The 15,696-nt window shown below is 43.4% G+C and overlaps 1 protein-coding gene across 4 annotated transcripts in view; it reads left to right on the top strand.

Moving 5' to 3' along the window:
• The first annotated feature begins 15,398 nt into the window (after positions 1–15,398).
• GPAM (glycerol-3-phosphate acyltransferase, mitochondrial) overlaps positions 15,399–15,696 on the top strand; it is a 50,237-nt gene continuing 49,939 nt past the window's right edge. For 3 of the 4 annotated variants that reach the window (XM_077930235.1, XM_028730287.2, XM_028730289.2), the window contains exon 1: positions 15,399–15,592. The gene's annotated coding sequence lies outside the window, so the exon portion shown is untranslated. The remainder of the gene's footprint in view (positions 15,593–15,696) is intronic. The other variant, XM_028730285.2, reaches the window with a different exon arrangement.

Genomic DNA, 15,696 nt, shown 5'->3' with positions numbered 1-15,696 from the left:
TTTTTAAGAGATGCCTGAAATCTCACCAAGAGATAATCTTGACAGAGCAGTTTTTAAATCAAAATGCACCACTTTCTTTGAGATAATAAACTACTTTGATTTTATAATTGTCAGAGGAAATAAAATTCCCAAAGTTTCATTACAAGTAAGTAGTTTTTAAGTACACAATCCCCTCTTAGGCAAAAGGCACTAACCAGAGCAATTTCTGCTACACTGAAGAGTTGTCTGTAGATGTTTTTATTTGCATAAGAAACAAGAACTGCACAAAACTTACTTAGGTGAAACAACATTTGATATCTGCACTGATAAAAGGTGAGGGCTCGGGGGAGGTTTGTATTTCTGTGAGTAGTTGCAAATAAAAAAAAGAGAGCATTCACTAAATAGCAAATTATACTGTGGATGCTAATTACCCGCCCCAAGAGCCCCCTTTAGATTAAGCAGATTGCAAAAACCTTAACTATTTGAGTATCTCTAGAATGATCTACAAAAAGCGAATAAATGGCTTCTTGTGATCTTCGCTTCAAAATTCTGTTTAAGAAATAGCTTTTCAATTTCTCTTTGTTGTCTCGGCTGTTACTTAGAAGGTTTGCTGTTCACCTGTTGTAAGGTGGAGACCTGTTCATGCAAAAAGTGGCACTTTGCGAGATAATATAATCAGTGTTTTACAACAAGAAAACGGCTCTTCTCACAGAAAACACACTCGTGTTGGAGCAACAAAGCAACAAAATATCTTACAGTGTTGTTCTAATGACTTTACACTATTTTTTCTAGTAATTTTGAAGCTCTGTTTATATTTTGCGGAAACCAAGATAGGGTTGCAGGTTGCTGAAGCAGTTAAATGGGCAATGGGTTGCAACGTGGATCTACCTATAATACTGTAGTCCCCATATGAACTGCAGTGTGCACATTGTTTCAAGCAGTTTCCACTAGGTGGCCGCATCATTGCTTATCTGTTTGTTTATTAATATGCACAGTTCTTTTCAGAGCAGAAGAGGACAGCGAATGGCTTATGTCACAGTGGTGTCGAAACTTTTTTTCAAAGAGGGCCAAATTTGATGAAGTGAAAATTGTTGAGCTTTCCTTAAGATTGAAGTTGTTGAGGTATTTTTTAGGATTTTACCCCAGGAAATTAACTGCCACAGGGGCCAGATTAAACTGACTGACGGGCCGATTTAGGCTCTCAAAACAAACTTTGGACATGCCTGGCTTATGATTACCACTTCACTAAATGGCGATCAGGTGAAAAAGGTTGTCTGATGTGGGTCAACAAATGAGTCTTTCCCACTTATCCCAGATGTACACGAAGGCTGGTTCTGGTTACTCACAGGTGAGGAGGAAATGTACTTTGTACTTTGCACATGCTCAGTGTCTCTTTCATCTTATATTTATTTCTTCTCATATCTCAGGGAAGAGATCTGATCTTCCAGGGTGATGCCATATTCCAATATTCCAGTTGTTGTTGTTGTCCCCCCCCCCCCCAAATCTACACAAACCAAGTGGCTGGCTCTTAGTATTTTCAGTTATGCTCTGTACTGTGGTCTTGTATTCTCAACATGGCACAGCATTTCTTTACTTAAAAGCCATGGAACAGAGACAATTTGGCTGGCTTTGAGTTGCCAGAATAAAGAGAGGCTGTTATGAAGCTGCTGCCATTGCCATATCTGTGGCAGCCTTCCAGTGCTACTGGGACCATGTCCAGCAACGAAATACACCCAGAACAATGGCTTTGATACAAGGGCTGACTGCCAATCTTAGGCAATCTGACAGACTAATGAATGGCACAAAGGACCCATTTTCCCTTCTTTTCTCCTTTACTAAAAAAAAGGAGGGGGGAATCTTTTTCACTGGTGGAAGAAAGAGAAAAATGCAGAGAAAGTATAGCAGGAATGAAACCGCTCATAAGTGTCTGAGCATTAAGATGGAGCTAGCTGGTGGCAAGGACGCGGGTGGTGCTGTGGTCTAAATCATTGAGCCTAGGACTTGCCGATCAGAAGGTCAGCGGTTCAAATCCCCATGACGGGGTGAGCTCCCGTTGTTTGGTCCCTGCTCCTGCCCACCTAGCAGTTTGAAAGCATGTCAAAGTGCAAGTAGATAAATAGGTACAGCTCTGGTGGGAAGGTAAACGGCGTTTCCTTGCGCTGCTCTGGTTCACCAGAAGCGGCTTAGTCATGCTGGCCACATGACCTGGAAGCTGTACGCCGGCTCCCTCGGCCAATAAAGTGAGATGAGCGCCACAACCCCAGAGTCTGCCACGACTGGACCTAACAGTCAGGGGTGCCTTTACCTTTACCTAGCTGGTGGCAATGTTTGGTATACCTGACAAATACCACTTCATGATACAGACATCTTGAGCCTGATGTCATCCTGTTTATTGTTGTTGTTGTTTAGTCATTTAGTCATGTCCGACTCTTTGTGACCCCATGGACCAGAGCATGCCAGGCACTTCTGTCTTCCACTGCCTCCCGCAGTTTGGTCAAACTCATGTTGGTAGCTTCAAGAACACTTTCCAACCATCTTGTCCTCTGTCGTCCCCTTCTCCTTGTGCCCTCCATCTTTCCCAGCATCAGGGTCTTTTCCAGGGAGTCTTCTCTTCTCATGAGGTGGCCAAAGTATTGGAGCCTCAGCTTCACAATCTGTCCTTCCAGTGAGGACTCAGGGCTGATTTCCTTCAGAATGGATAGGTTTGAGCTTCTTGCAGTCCATTGGACTCTCAAGAGTCTCTTCCAGCACCATAATTCAAAAGCATCAATTCCTTGGCAATCAGCCTTCTTTATGGTCCAGCTCTCACTTACATACATCACTACTGGGAAAACCATAGCTTTAATTATACAGACCTTTGTTGGCAAGGTGATGTATCTGCCTTTAAAGATGCTGTCTAGGATTGTCATTGCTTTTCTCCCAAGAAGCAGGCGTCTTTTAATTTTGTGACTGCTGTCACCATCTGCAGTGATCATGAAGCCCAAGAAAGTAAAATCTCTCACTGCCTCCATTTCTTCCCCCTATTTGCTAGGAGGTGATGGGACCAGTGGCCATTATCTTAGTTTTTTTTATGCCGAGCTTCAGGCCATATTTTGCACTCTCCTCTTTCACCCTCAATAAAAGGTTCTTTAATTGCTCCTCACTTTCTGCCATCAAGGTTATCCTGTTTAGGGCAGAACTATTTCAAGATGGTCACTTACTTCCCCACTAACAACAACAACAAAAACTTTTTTATTTACACCCTACCCATCTGGCTGGGTTTCCCCAGCCACTTTGGGCAGCTTCCAACAAAAGATTAACAATACATTAAAACACCAGTCATAAAAAACTTCCCTAAACAGGGCTGCCTTCAGATGTCTTCTAAACGTCAGATAGTTGTTTATTTCCTTGACATCTGGTGGGAGGGTGTTCCACAGGGTGGGTGCCACTACCGAGAAGGCCCTCTGCCTGGTTCCCTGTAACTTGGCTTCTCACAGTGAGGGAACCGCCAGAAGGCCCTTGGTGCTGGAACTTAGGGTTCGGGCAGAACGATGTGGGTAGAGACGCTCCTTCAGGTATACTGGGCCGAGTCCATTTAGGGCTTTAAAGGTCAGCACCAACACTTTGAATTTTGCTCGGAAACGTACTGGGAGCCAATGTAGGTCTTTCAAGACTGGTGTTTTGTGGTCTCGGCGGTCGCTCAAAGTCACCAGTCTAGCTGCCGCTAATACCCAGAAAGTCTTTGAATATACTGGGTAGCCCATGCTGGGAGTGCCATTCTGGGAAAAAGTCGTTTCTGATATATGGGATGATCAAGCGTATGTCAAGGGAACTGGAACAACCTTAAAAAAACAAAACAAAACTAACCCTAATCCATAATAGGAAAAGAAATGTTACCCCCCCCCCTCTGTGAGAATGGGCTCTAAATAGGCAAATCGGGATTATCTCAACATAATTAAAAGAGATTTTTCAGCTTTCCCAGGTCCCTTGGCTGCTCCTGTTACAATATAACTTTTATTAGAAACTTATAAGAGCAGCACATGTTAGGAGGTACGACAACCAATGTAGCTGGATATGCTTTGGACTCAGGAATAGATTAGAGGTCAGATTTATTAGGGAATCAGAACAGGACACAGTGCTATGTGCAAGGCAGGTCTCCTCCTCCTCCCCATCCGACAGCCGTAGTGCATCCAAACCACACCCAAGATTGATTAGCCTTTCCTGGAAAAGCAGGTTGTGCCAGCAAAATGGGCACAAATCCCAAGGAAGTTACTCTTTCACAAGGGCAGCCTAGTTGTCTTTATAAGGTCCTTCTGCTCAACACTGGGAGGCAGCAGCAGCTCAGGAGCTTGCTGAGGGAGAAGCAGTAAGAAGAACAAAGAGCTTAAGTTCATTAGAAGTCGGTAGCGTGTGGCTTCCCTTTTTCCATACTCTTCCTGGAGGTCAACAGTAATCTTTCAGGCAGGATTGAATCCCAGCCTGTAACCCCCCTGGACTAAGCTGAGCTGTTGACATAGGTACAGAACTGATGTAATCTAACAGCTCTCTCTTTCACTTAACTAACTCTAGAAGATGGGAGGAGACTTGGCTTGGTTTTTAGCAAATCAAAGAAAACAATCACATTTCTAGTTCGTTCTATGTCCAGGTAACAATCTACATATATGTGTATTTTGGTTTTCCCCCTTTTCTTGCTTTGAGATCTGTGGAATAGTGAGCAGCCTATACCTAGAGTGAAATAAATAAAACTCCAATTACAGATTTTTAAATAAAATAAAATAAAATGAACTTGAGGACTGGCAGAAGAATGATGGGGTTTGTGTGAAACTGTACTGAGAACACCACCAGCAGCAATTGAAGATAGTGCCATGGGGGGTGGGTTAGGTTCCCCTCTTCCCATCTTTATGGTGTATCTGCTGTACTTTTCCACACTGTGCTAGAGTGATACAGCGGCCCTTAAGGGGTGGAAAATACAGCTTGGAGTCTTCAAGTAACTTCCCAAAATTCCAAATATCAAGTGGATTTGTTCATGCTTACAAAGTGGAATTCAGAATAAAGAAGAATCCAGCAGACATTATAATGCTTCCCTCAGTCATTTTAAATATCATAGTTATTCAGTGCTTTGGAAATGACATTTCCTCTGCCTCCACAAACTTCCATCTTCTGTTAGTTTTTCTATGAAATATGAACATCAATATTCACACTCGTTCCAAGAATGGCTACAGATGAGAAAAAAGGTGTCTAGTTTTCCCAAGTCACAAAATTCTACTGAATATTTCTCTCTACTTTCATTGGCACACTAGAATCATGATCCTTCTCTTGCCCCAGGTTTTGTGTGTGTGCGTGCGTGTGTGTGTGTGTGATTTTCAGCTTGTTGATAACAGAATGGGACAGTTCCTCATTGTATGGTCGCCTTCTTTCATGAAATTACACAAAGTAGGGTTTGTTTTGTTTGCTTTTCACTTTTCCCTCCCTTTTTAGTAGCTCTTACCTTTCGAAAAGGGTATATTTTCATGTTGTTGTAGTTGTTTCTGAGAGAGGAAGCACTTAGACTGTGAACCTATACACCAAGGCTGGGAAACCCTTTTTTTTCCAGCTTGAAGACCACTTCTCATGAATAACTTGCCAGGGGCTTCCCTCCTGTGATGAGCAGAGCCAGAGGCGGAAGTGGGTGGAGCAACAGGTGTGATTCTTACCTTTGTACAGGAGGCTACATTCCAGCCACACAAAAGCCAGAGGTTTCCACATACAAATATCTTTCCATCCGCCATCCATCCAAGTAAACAAGAGGCATTACTACAGTTCAATGATACAATCCAGAAATGTAAAAGCACTCAAGGAGATAATGGAGCAGGGCCACTTAGTAGCAGCAACGTGCGGCCGAGGTTGGGGTAAGACCTGGGAAGAGTAGATGGAGAGGCTTGGCAGACTGTACTTGACCTCCAGGCCTGAGGATCTTGATTCTGCTATATATGCCTACCTGGGAACAAGTCCCATTGAAAGCAACACAGTTTTCTTTTGGGTAGACATGGAATGCATTAGTCAGAGTCTTTATTTCATGGGTTCTTCATTCTCAGACAGAACTTTAGATTTATTTAATAAATTACTGCTTATTTCAAACACGCTTTAAAAGAGATGTTACCAACCTAATTGTACCCTTTAGCTTTTTTCTAACAGACATGGCCATTTAAAATAAATTTATCCTTTTGAAATTCAAGTAAATTGACCTACACATATACCAAACGTATTTAATGATAGTCATGATTGGGAAAACCATAGATTTCAGATTGAATCGCAACATTTAATGATGTTATATCTGCCTTCTTTTTGTTATGAATTTGCTTTGAAGAATTATGCTTTCCATTAGAATTCCTATATGACACAAGATATAAAATGTTTTAGGGTTTGTTTCTGTAACTTGAAATGAAACACAAGTCATATTCTTGTAAACAAAGACTCAGAGTCATAATTTAACAGTATCTAAAATGAGAATCTGAATTTAAGGTTGAACTGGGATCCAGTCTAACAGGGTGAATGTGAAATGAACAGCATGGGGTAATGCAATTTAGTAAATTTGAAGGGATAGAAAAATGAATAGGTGGAGCTAATAATTAGATATCTACATTTGAGCTGCTTGTGCTGTTAAGATCCAAACAATGCCAAGATATTTTCTTTTTTCCCTTTGCTAAATTGAAATGACTGTAGTAATGTTTTCAAGAAGCTTAGCAGATTCAGAGGATTAATCAATTTGATTGTTCCCTCCAGTGTCATTTAAATCTGTGCCTGAACAAGCATTAAAAGCAATTAATTGAGTGCTATGAAATCAGTGCCAGAAGCATTCCAAGTGTCATGGAGATAATCACATGCATTCTGTTGCCTGGTTTAGAGAAGCACCATCAATGTTGTGTGTGACAGAAAAGCGAAAATATATAGAAAATAAAACTCAACTCAATATTGTCTGTGAAAACATTGGCTGTATAAGGTTATATCATGGATGTAGCAGTGGCAAGGGAAGGGTGTAAAAAGCAATTTTAGTTAGTTTAGGTGGTTACAAAGAATAGCAATATATATTATATGTGTATGCAGGGCGTTTTTCTGCTAGAACTCAGTTCTGGCACCTTTCAGGTGGGTACCATTGTCATTATAAGAGAACAAGGGAGGTGTTTATGTTGAGTTGCGGCAACTCTTTTTCTAGAACAATAGCACTGGGAAAAGGATAATATATTCTCAAAATAAAAATAATAAAATGAACATCTGTAACCATGTACATGTCTGGCAGACCAATCCACAAGTATAAAATGTGTTTTTGAAAAAAGGATCATAAGGATGCTGTAATAACCAATGCCCTGGGATGTGCATGCCAGCACAGGGGCTGATGCAGGGCCTGTTTGCCATGCTATATCCTCCCCCCTCCACAATTATCTGTTGTTCTCCAAATGGTCATCTAGGCAGCCCCTGGATTGTTGGGTCCTGGGCATCAGCCGCAAGGTCCAGCTCTCGCTGTACCACTGTGGTTACAAACCTGAGTATTTCCCTACATTACTGTTGCTTTTGCCTGCTTCCTCATTTATGTGCGCCTCTCATTTTCTACAGCAAGGTGGCAGCTGTGAGAAGCGCTGTTCAGGAAGACAAAGTTGGAAAGGCAGCCAACAGCAGATGCCCTCACTCAGATTTCCTAAGCGAACAGAAGTTCCGCAAGTGGCAATTCTGTGGCATGACATGGCAGACTGGCGGTGGTGGTTAGTTCCCTTCCCTCGATGCAATGGTCCCCATTCCCTGAATGGTGGCCTCTGTGTTGCCATTTTAACTTTTTTTAATTAAAAAGAGAAAAGCAATGACAAACCTAGACAGCATCTAAAAAAGTAGAGACATCACCTTGCCAACAAAGGTCCGTATAGTAAAAGCTATGGTTTTCCCAGTAGTGATGTATGGAAGTGAGAGCTGGACCATAAAGAAGGCTGATCGCCGAAGAATGGATGTTTTTGAATTATGGTGCTGGAGGAGACTCTTGAGAGTCCCATGGACTGCAAGAAGATCAAATGTATCCATTCTTAAGAAAATCAGCCCTGAGTGCTCACTGGAAGGACAGATCGTGAAGCTGAGGCTCCAACACTTTGGCCACCTCATGAGAAGAGAAGACTCCCTGGAAAAGAACCTGATGTTGGGAAAGATGGAGGGCACAAGGAGAAGGGGACGACAGAGGACGAGATGGTTGGATAGTGTTTTTGAAGTTACCAGCATGAGTTTGATCAAACTGCGGGAGGCAGTGAAGGACAGAAGTGCCTGGCGTGCTCTGGTCCATGGGGTCACGAAGAGTCGGACACGACTAAACGACTAAACAACAAATACATGAAGTGCATCAACACATTTCATATATCATCTATGCAAGAGACTGCAGGATTTGCTGATCATTACCAATCCAGATGAATGGCTGGTAGTGGCAGGACTTGTAGCCACTACTACTACTAATTTATTACTTGTACCACACCCATCTGACTGGGTTGCCCCAGCTACTCCAATGCTGCCATTTGTGCCAGCCAGGACAGAAGGTCGGGCAGGGAATAATGTCTCTTTACTGAGCTAGCTCCCATGCTGGCACAGCAAAGAGACCCAAATCAGGGTCTTTGCAATCACATCCTATCCGAGCCCAGCCCAGCCCTACCCTGAAGTGCCCTGTTTTGAGAGTTCCTGATAGCTGCTGGGGATGCTGCCACTGGTTGCTTCTGCCCATTTCCCATTTGGGTGGCTGTTTCTGGGTTGTCCCCATGATTACAGCTGGGCAGGGATAGGCAGAAGGCCTTACAGTATCTAGCCCATCCAAAACCCCTCCAACATCTAGTATCTAGAATGGAAAGCTTCATGAGTTTGACTGTAACCATAACAACCTCCAGTTCTGGCTCACTTTGGATTTAGCATTATCATGGCATTCTATCTCCTCTTGATGGACTTGTTTCCAACTTGGGTGTGGTGGCATGGATCACTGTACGATTTTGCCATTGAATGGTATGAGGTTCTGATGATTCACTATTCAATAGTGAGAGCCAGTGTGGTGTAGTGTTTAACAGTAGTGGCTCGTAATCTGGTGAACCAGGTTCGCTTCCTCGCTTCTCTACATGCAACTGCTGGGTGACCTTGGGCTAGTCACACTTCTCTGAAGTCTCTCAGCCTCACTCACCTCACAGAGTGTTTGTTGTGGGGGAGGAAGGGAAAGGAGAATGTTAGCCGCTTTGAGACTCCTTAGGGTAGTGATAAAGCGGGATATCAAATCCAAACTCCTCCTCCTCCTCCTCCTCTTCTTCTTCTTCTTCAATTGGGGTGGGGTGTCCTTCAGTAATGAGACCCACCATTTGCCCAATTTACCTGGAAAAGTAGCGTAGAAATATATTTTAAAAAAATTAAAACAAAGCTCTTGTCTCAGATAAGGCTTCAGTTTCTTTAGGGCTGTGTGTACTCTGATTCCAAATCCATGACTATGTCTTGGTCACAATCCAGAGCTGGGAAATTGCAGTCTTTGTATCATTGACTGGAGGCAGGAAGTAATTATAAGGTGTGTTTGATTACTTCCCTGTTGATTGGAATGAGCTCTCCACAATTCCAACTATCTAGGTAGGCTATGCCATGAAGTTTCATCTGTCGACAAAGCTGAGTTTGGATATGTGGAAATCCAAAATGCTTTGCATACTTCTGAGTTTGACTTGGAGTTAACGATGCATGGATCCCTTCTGGGCTTGTCTTGAAAAACATTTGGTGTTTTCCAAGTGTTTCTGTCAGTCAGAAAACATCATTTTTTAAAAAAAGGAAGATGAGGATACTGGAAAAACTCAAATGGGTGGTGCAGTCCCCATCTCCTGCCAATCCTGCTATATTCCAAGCAACCACCTCCCAGCAGTAACTATGGAGAAATCTGCAATCCTGGACTTTGTAAATGTGCTTTAGTAGTAATGAATTAACAGGCAGACAATGCTGTGATTGCAAGTTTGAATAGCTGATAAATCCAAAAACCCAGTAATATTGAATCCCTTTTGTGCTAATGCAAAATAAGAAACAAATAAAAGCATTTAGAACATAACTTGAATGAGCTCTCTGTTCCCATCATTATTGAGCTGAGATAATGTTTGGATTTCTTCCACCTCTAAACCATGACAAAATGAATATGGGCTTCATAAATGTTCTATTTCTTTTCAAGTAGAAAGGAAATAATTTATCTAAGGGGTTACAACAGACAGCTGAACAACTACTGTCATGAAGCCTTATCAGGCAATAGACTAGCTCTCTAAATCTGCAAATGTCCCTAATGTAATATATACAAAATGCAATAATATTGCTATTGGAGCTTTCTACTGCCAAATAGACCAGATTGTTTGTATTCTTGGGAGGGCAAACTTGGTCAAAGGAAACAAAAGATCCTTTGTGGATTTGACTCCTTCCTTCACTTGCCTTCTCTGTAGCGTTTTTGGTTTCTGAACAGTGTCTTAGCTTAAAAGTTTCTTTTAACTTTCATTTTTTAAAACAAACAAACAAACAAATGTACAGTATTCTTCTGTAAATTTGTCTTTGTTTTTTCTTGTGAAAGTAGTTATGTGGAAATTGCTAGAAACAGAGTAGGTGGCAGATATTAGGTGCAATCATTTACGGTATTTGCAAGAGACAGATCAGATGCAATTTTATGCTTACATTAGCTCTTATATATAGCCTGACACCACACAAACACATGGCCACCACATGACCACAGAAAAGATTGCAATTTTTCTACAAAACTCAAAATAAATGTATACCAACTGAACACTGAAAACATATTCAATTTAAAAGACAGGTGAAGGGGGAAATGACATTCTTTAAGATAGCTTCTACCAAGGCTAATGTCAAAAATCTAAATCACTAAATAAAAACAGAATACAGCTTTAAGTAGCATCAAAAGACTATGTTTTCTGATTCTTCTTTTTTAAAGAAATCATGCAGTCCTAGAAGCCAATGCCTTTAGGCACATTCTAAAACTATTCTCATTTCCTCAACTCCATAGCAACATTGCACGCACACACGCGCGTGCACACACACACGCTCTGAATACAAAATGGAGACCTTTTTACATACACGGAGGGATTTCTTGTCCAAAGCTTTTAATGGATTTCATCTTTTGTAAGTACACCATTGCTGGCAACCATTCACTTCAAAGGAAATTTATTTTCCCATGAATAAAGCTGCCAAAAAGGAAAACAATAACAACAAGAACACCATCGCCCCAGAGAGGAAAACATTAAAAATTAATTCATAGACTAGAACATTGCTGAATGTAGAATATTATACAGAAAAGAATATTTTTATATCCTTAACTGGCATTGTTATCAAAATCTGCTATCTAATCTAATCCTCCCAAATGAAAGCTACTGCCAGTTAAAATATAGTTGGTGGGTGTGTTCACATGTGCACACACAGGCACATCAGGGAAATAAAAACATCATTTTAAACTTACATTCATGATTCTTAACGATGGCAGGATAACTTATCATGTCCCCGCCTTTAATTATTTGTCACTTATATAGTGCCACCAATTTGCTTTACAGAGCAGAAAAGAGATCCTTGCTCCAAGTAGCTTACAATTTAATTTGAAATAGGGGACAGAAGAGCAGGCAGTGGTAAACAGGGAAAATATATTGTTGTTTCAGTTACAGAAAGAGTGGCTGCTTTAATACTGCCAAAGAGGATAAAAGAGGGTGCGGATTTGCCCAAAATGTTTGTGTGCAAATTTATATGCAGAGATGCAAATTTACAAGTAAATGTCAATAGACTGTGGCCAAGTGATCTATGTACAGTACTTTGCTATTGTCCAGGTGTTCACTGTTGATGGGCAACTTCAAAGTCACTGCTTGCCCTTCCTATGGTCCTTTATCTTTAAACCTGACTTCAGTCAAATCTAGGTCATCTTCTAATAGAATGCGATCCTTTGACACCTCTTCAAATGGATGACTGTCCTTACTTTTGTACAAATGTGGATTTGTCCTAAGCATGTATTACTGGATGATTTGGGTGCAGCATTAACCCAGGGTTTATGTAAACATGAAACCACAGCATGGTTTACTTGTCATTTGTGCATTGTTGTTGTTTAGTCGTTTAGTCGTGTCCGATTCTATGTGACCCCATGGACCAGAGCACACCAGGCACTCCTGTCTTCCACTGCCTCCTGCAGTTTGGTCAGACTCATGTTTGTAGCTTCGAGAACGCTGTCCTTCATGCCGTGGCGAAGGGGCTTGAATAACTCAGAGAAGCTATGAGCTATGCCGTGCAGGGCCACCCAAGATGGACAGGTCATAGTGGAGAGTTTTGAACAAACGTGATCCACCTGGAGCAGGAACCGGCAAGCCACTCCAGTATCCCTGCCAAGAAAACTCCATGGACAAAGACACCAGGCATTTGTCCATACAGTTCTATAAAAATTAAAATCCCCCCCCCCCCCAGGTCTGGGATACCCAGAGTTGGATCACCAGTACAGGTGCCATTGGGCAAAGTTTCATTTAGAAACTGATGAAAAACATAATTGAAATAGTATAGGCATTTGAATATATTGAGTTGAAATTTGCTCAGCCATTAAACTGTAATTATTCTGCCAGTAAAATGTAATTGTAGATATTATCATTATTTTCATATTGCATTTTAATAACTTTTAATGTGTTGTGTAAGATGATTTCTCAGAAGAAGGCAGATCTGGAAAAAAAAATATCCTGAGCATGCTTACTTAAATATTAAATACTCATATATTTAAGTACCGGTCCTATGATTTTTAGGCACACATATTATTTTTAGGATCACTTTGCTCCTGAGATTTTTTCCAAGGGCACATACAGTTTTATGTTGTTTGCTCAGTAACTTTGTTGATAAGAGTGTGAAAAAAAATGAAGGAAAAGAGAATGTTGCTAACTCAATGTGCTTTTGTGCTTGGGTAACTCCCCAGTAGAATTTGTTATAAGAAGCAACACTATCTCCACAAACACATATCCTCCGCAGTAACATTCCTCTGACACTCACAGTAAAGGCTATCTTGTATAGGATCATTTCCCTCTGGATACCATTGCTTTTATGTATGAAAAAAGCATGAAAAAATGTGTATGATGTCTCATGAGATGATGACCCATCTTGGGGATACCCCACACGGTGCCCTCCAGAAGTTGTTGGACTACAATTCCCATCAGTCCCGCCCATCATGCCCTATGGTCAGGGACGACGATGGGAGCTGTTGTCCAACAACATTGGCTAGCCATGGTCTGCATGTTGTTTTCCTGCATGGATATGCTAGACATGTAGAAAAGTGTGCCTTGAGTAAAGTAGGCTGACACTTAACACAATGACAAATCACTGTCAAGACAAATCAACCACTTACACAGGAATCCATGTTGTATCTGTGCTTTCCCCATTTTTCAGCTCACAGAAGACTCAGGGAAGCAGTTTAAGTCATGGAAATGGTTAGGGGCTAAGCTTTACCCATCCACAGTGACATGGCTCTAATCAAAACAGGGCATTCTATAGCTCCTTTTAGAAGAGATAAGAGATGCCGGGAGATTTGATCACAAAACTGCCAAGACACATGAAGTGGTTGTAATGCATGGAAATTATAGTGGTGGTGGCTAGTAGCTGGAAACAATGCTGGTAACCCAGACTGTTGTCCATGGGTAGGCAAACTAAGGCCCAGGGGCCGGATCAGACCCAATCGCCTTCCAAATCCGGCCCACTGACAGGTCTGGTATCCGTGTGTTTTTACATTAGTAGAATGTGTCGTTTTAGTTAAAATACATCTCTGGCTTATTTGTGGGGCCTGCCTGGTGTTTTTACATGAGCAGAATGTATGCTTTTATTTAAAATGCATCTCTGGGTTATTTGTGGGGTATAGGAATTCGTTCAAAATATAGTCCAGCCCCCCACAAGGTCTGAGGGACAGTGGACCGGCCCCCTGATGAAAAAGTTTGCTGACCCCTGCGGTTGTCAGTAGGCCATCAGAGCAGCTGCTGTCTCCACACAACTGCTTGGCATTTCTTTCTCTCAGCAGCAAGGGACTGAGCAACGTGATAGCTGTCCACAAGTTTCTATGTGAAACTTGCAAGTAGGACTTGTGGGCAAGAGCACTCTCCCGTTCTGTGGTTTCCAGATATTGGTATTCAGAAGCATTGCTGCCTCTGACTGTGGAGGCAGACAGGAGAGGACTTTGGTAACCTTTCGGAATATGGCACCCTGTGCACCCTCTAATGGATCTTCTCAGTTATGGATCATCTGGATTTTGTGTTCCTTTGGCTTGGCACCCTATGTGGAGGAACCACTCACACCACCCTAAATCTGGTGCTGAGGCGGAGCGTAGTTCCTGGCTCCTATTGCTCACACCCTCTCTCTGCCTGCTTGCCTTTCCTCGAGCTTTGGCTGATTCTGCAGGAAGCATTGGGGCGAACAGGCCTATCCAGAGTGAGGAAGCAAGCAAGGAGGGCATGCTGCTTCTTGAAGGCTTAGTCACTGCTTCTGCCTCTTCCTCCTCCGGAATTCCTACCACCTAGAGGGAGAGTGTAGATGACTGAATGCAGTCTAGCATGGGGCCATGTCATGACCCAGCAGGCTCTCCTTAGGTCCTTGTGCAAAGCAGACTCTGTGCTACACCCCATCTGTGATGCAGAGCTCAGAGGAGTGAGCCTGCAGAGGAAGCTGCAGACTTCAAAACTGCGCGCAGGGGGGGGGGGGGAGACTTGCCCCCATTTCACATCCCCATTTTTCTTGCACGGCAGGGGATGGGAGGAGGGATTGTTATTCCTCCATTGCAGGGGGTTGGACTAGATCAGCGTTTCCCAAAAGGGGGGGGGGGGAGCATATGGCTCCCTGCGGTGCCCCCAGGTGAAAATCGTGTAAATGGGGGAGGGGGGGGAATAACATGAGGCTAGGGGACCACAGAGAAAAATAAGAAGCGAAGGCGGAAAATCAACATTTTTTAAATTAAAAAAATCCTGATGGGCAGGCTATCTGTTTGACCAATCACAAGCGAGTAAGAGGGATGCCCACCAGCAGGCAAGATTTTTGTTAGGGGATAGGTTTTTGTTACAAGGGCAGAACCTCGGATATGTATTGATTTTTACGTATTTGGGGGGCAGCTGCTCCCCTGCCTACATCCATGGGGGGCACAGGAAGGAAACAAGGTCGGAAGGTTGGGAAGCACTGAATTAGATTAACCTTGGGATCCTTCCAACTCTACGACTCCCTCTTTCCTGCTCGATCTCCTCACCACCACCAGCTGCTGATCCCGCCCCCCCCCCCCTTCTAAAAATAGCAGGCCACGATTCCCCCCAAGCTTCCACGATCAGCCCGGCGCTTCTGCCGCCTCCCCGCGAGCCCGGCCCGAGAGAGGCGGGTCGGCGTGTCCCCGGCGCCATGGCAACGGGCGCTCCGGAAATTGCGTCAGCATCCCGCCCTCCCCTGCCGGGGCCGCTTTAGCGAGGCAGGCAGTCCAGCCGGGCAGTCCGCCAGAGCAAGTGCCGGCGAGCCTGCGCCAGCGGCCCGATTAGGCAGCCCTGGGTGCCCCCCGCAGACGGCGCGGCTGCCCAAGGTGCCCCGGTGGGCGGCGCTGAGCCTGGAAGCAGCGGGTTGAAGGCAACGTGTTGAAGGGGCGCTGCTGGTAAGGCGAGCCTGGCGCTGCGGGAGGAGGAGGAAGAGGGGAGGCGCGCGCGGGAGGCTTGGACCAACGCAGTGCTGCCTCGGCCGGGGATGCTGGGGGGCGAG

The sequence above is a fragment of the Podarcis muralis genome, chromosome 6, assembly GCF_964188315.1.
Source record: "Podarcis muralis chromosome 6, rPodMur119.hap1.1, whole genome shotgun sequence".
Lineage (NCBI taxonomy): Eukaryota > Metazoa > Chordata > Lepidosauria > Squamata > Lacertidae > Podarcis > Podarcis muralis.
Note: the sequence above shows the minus strand (reverse complement) of the source record. Positions and strands in the feature narration are given on the sequence as shown.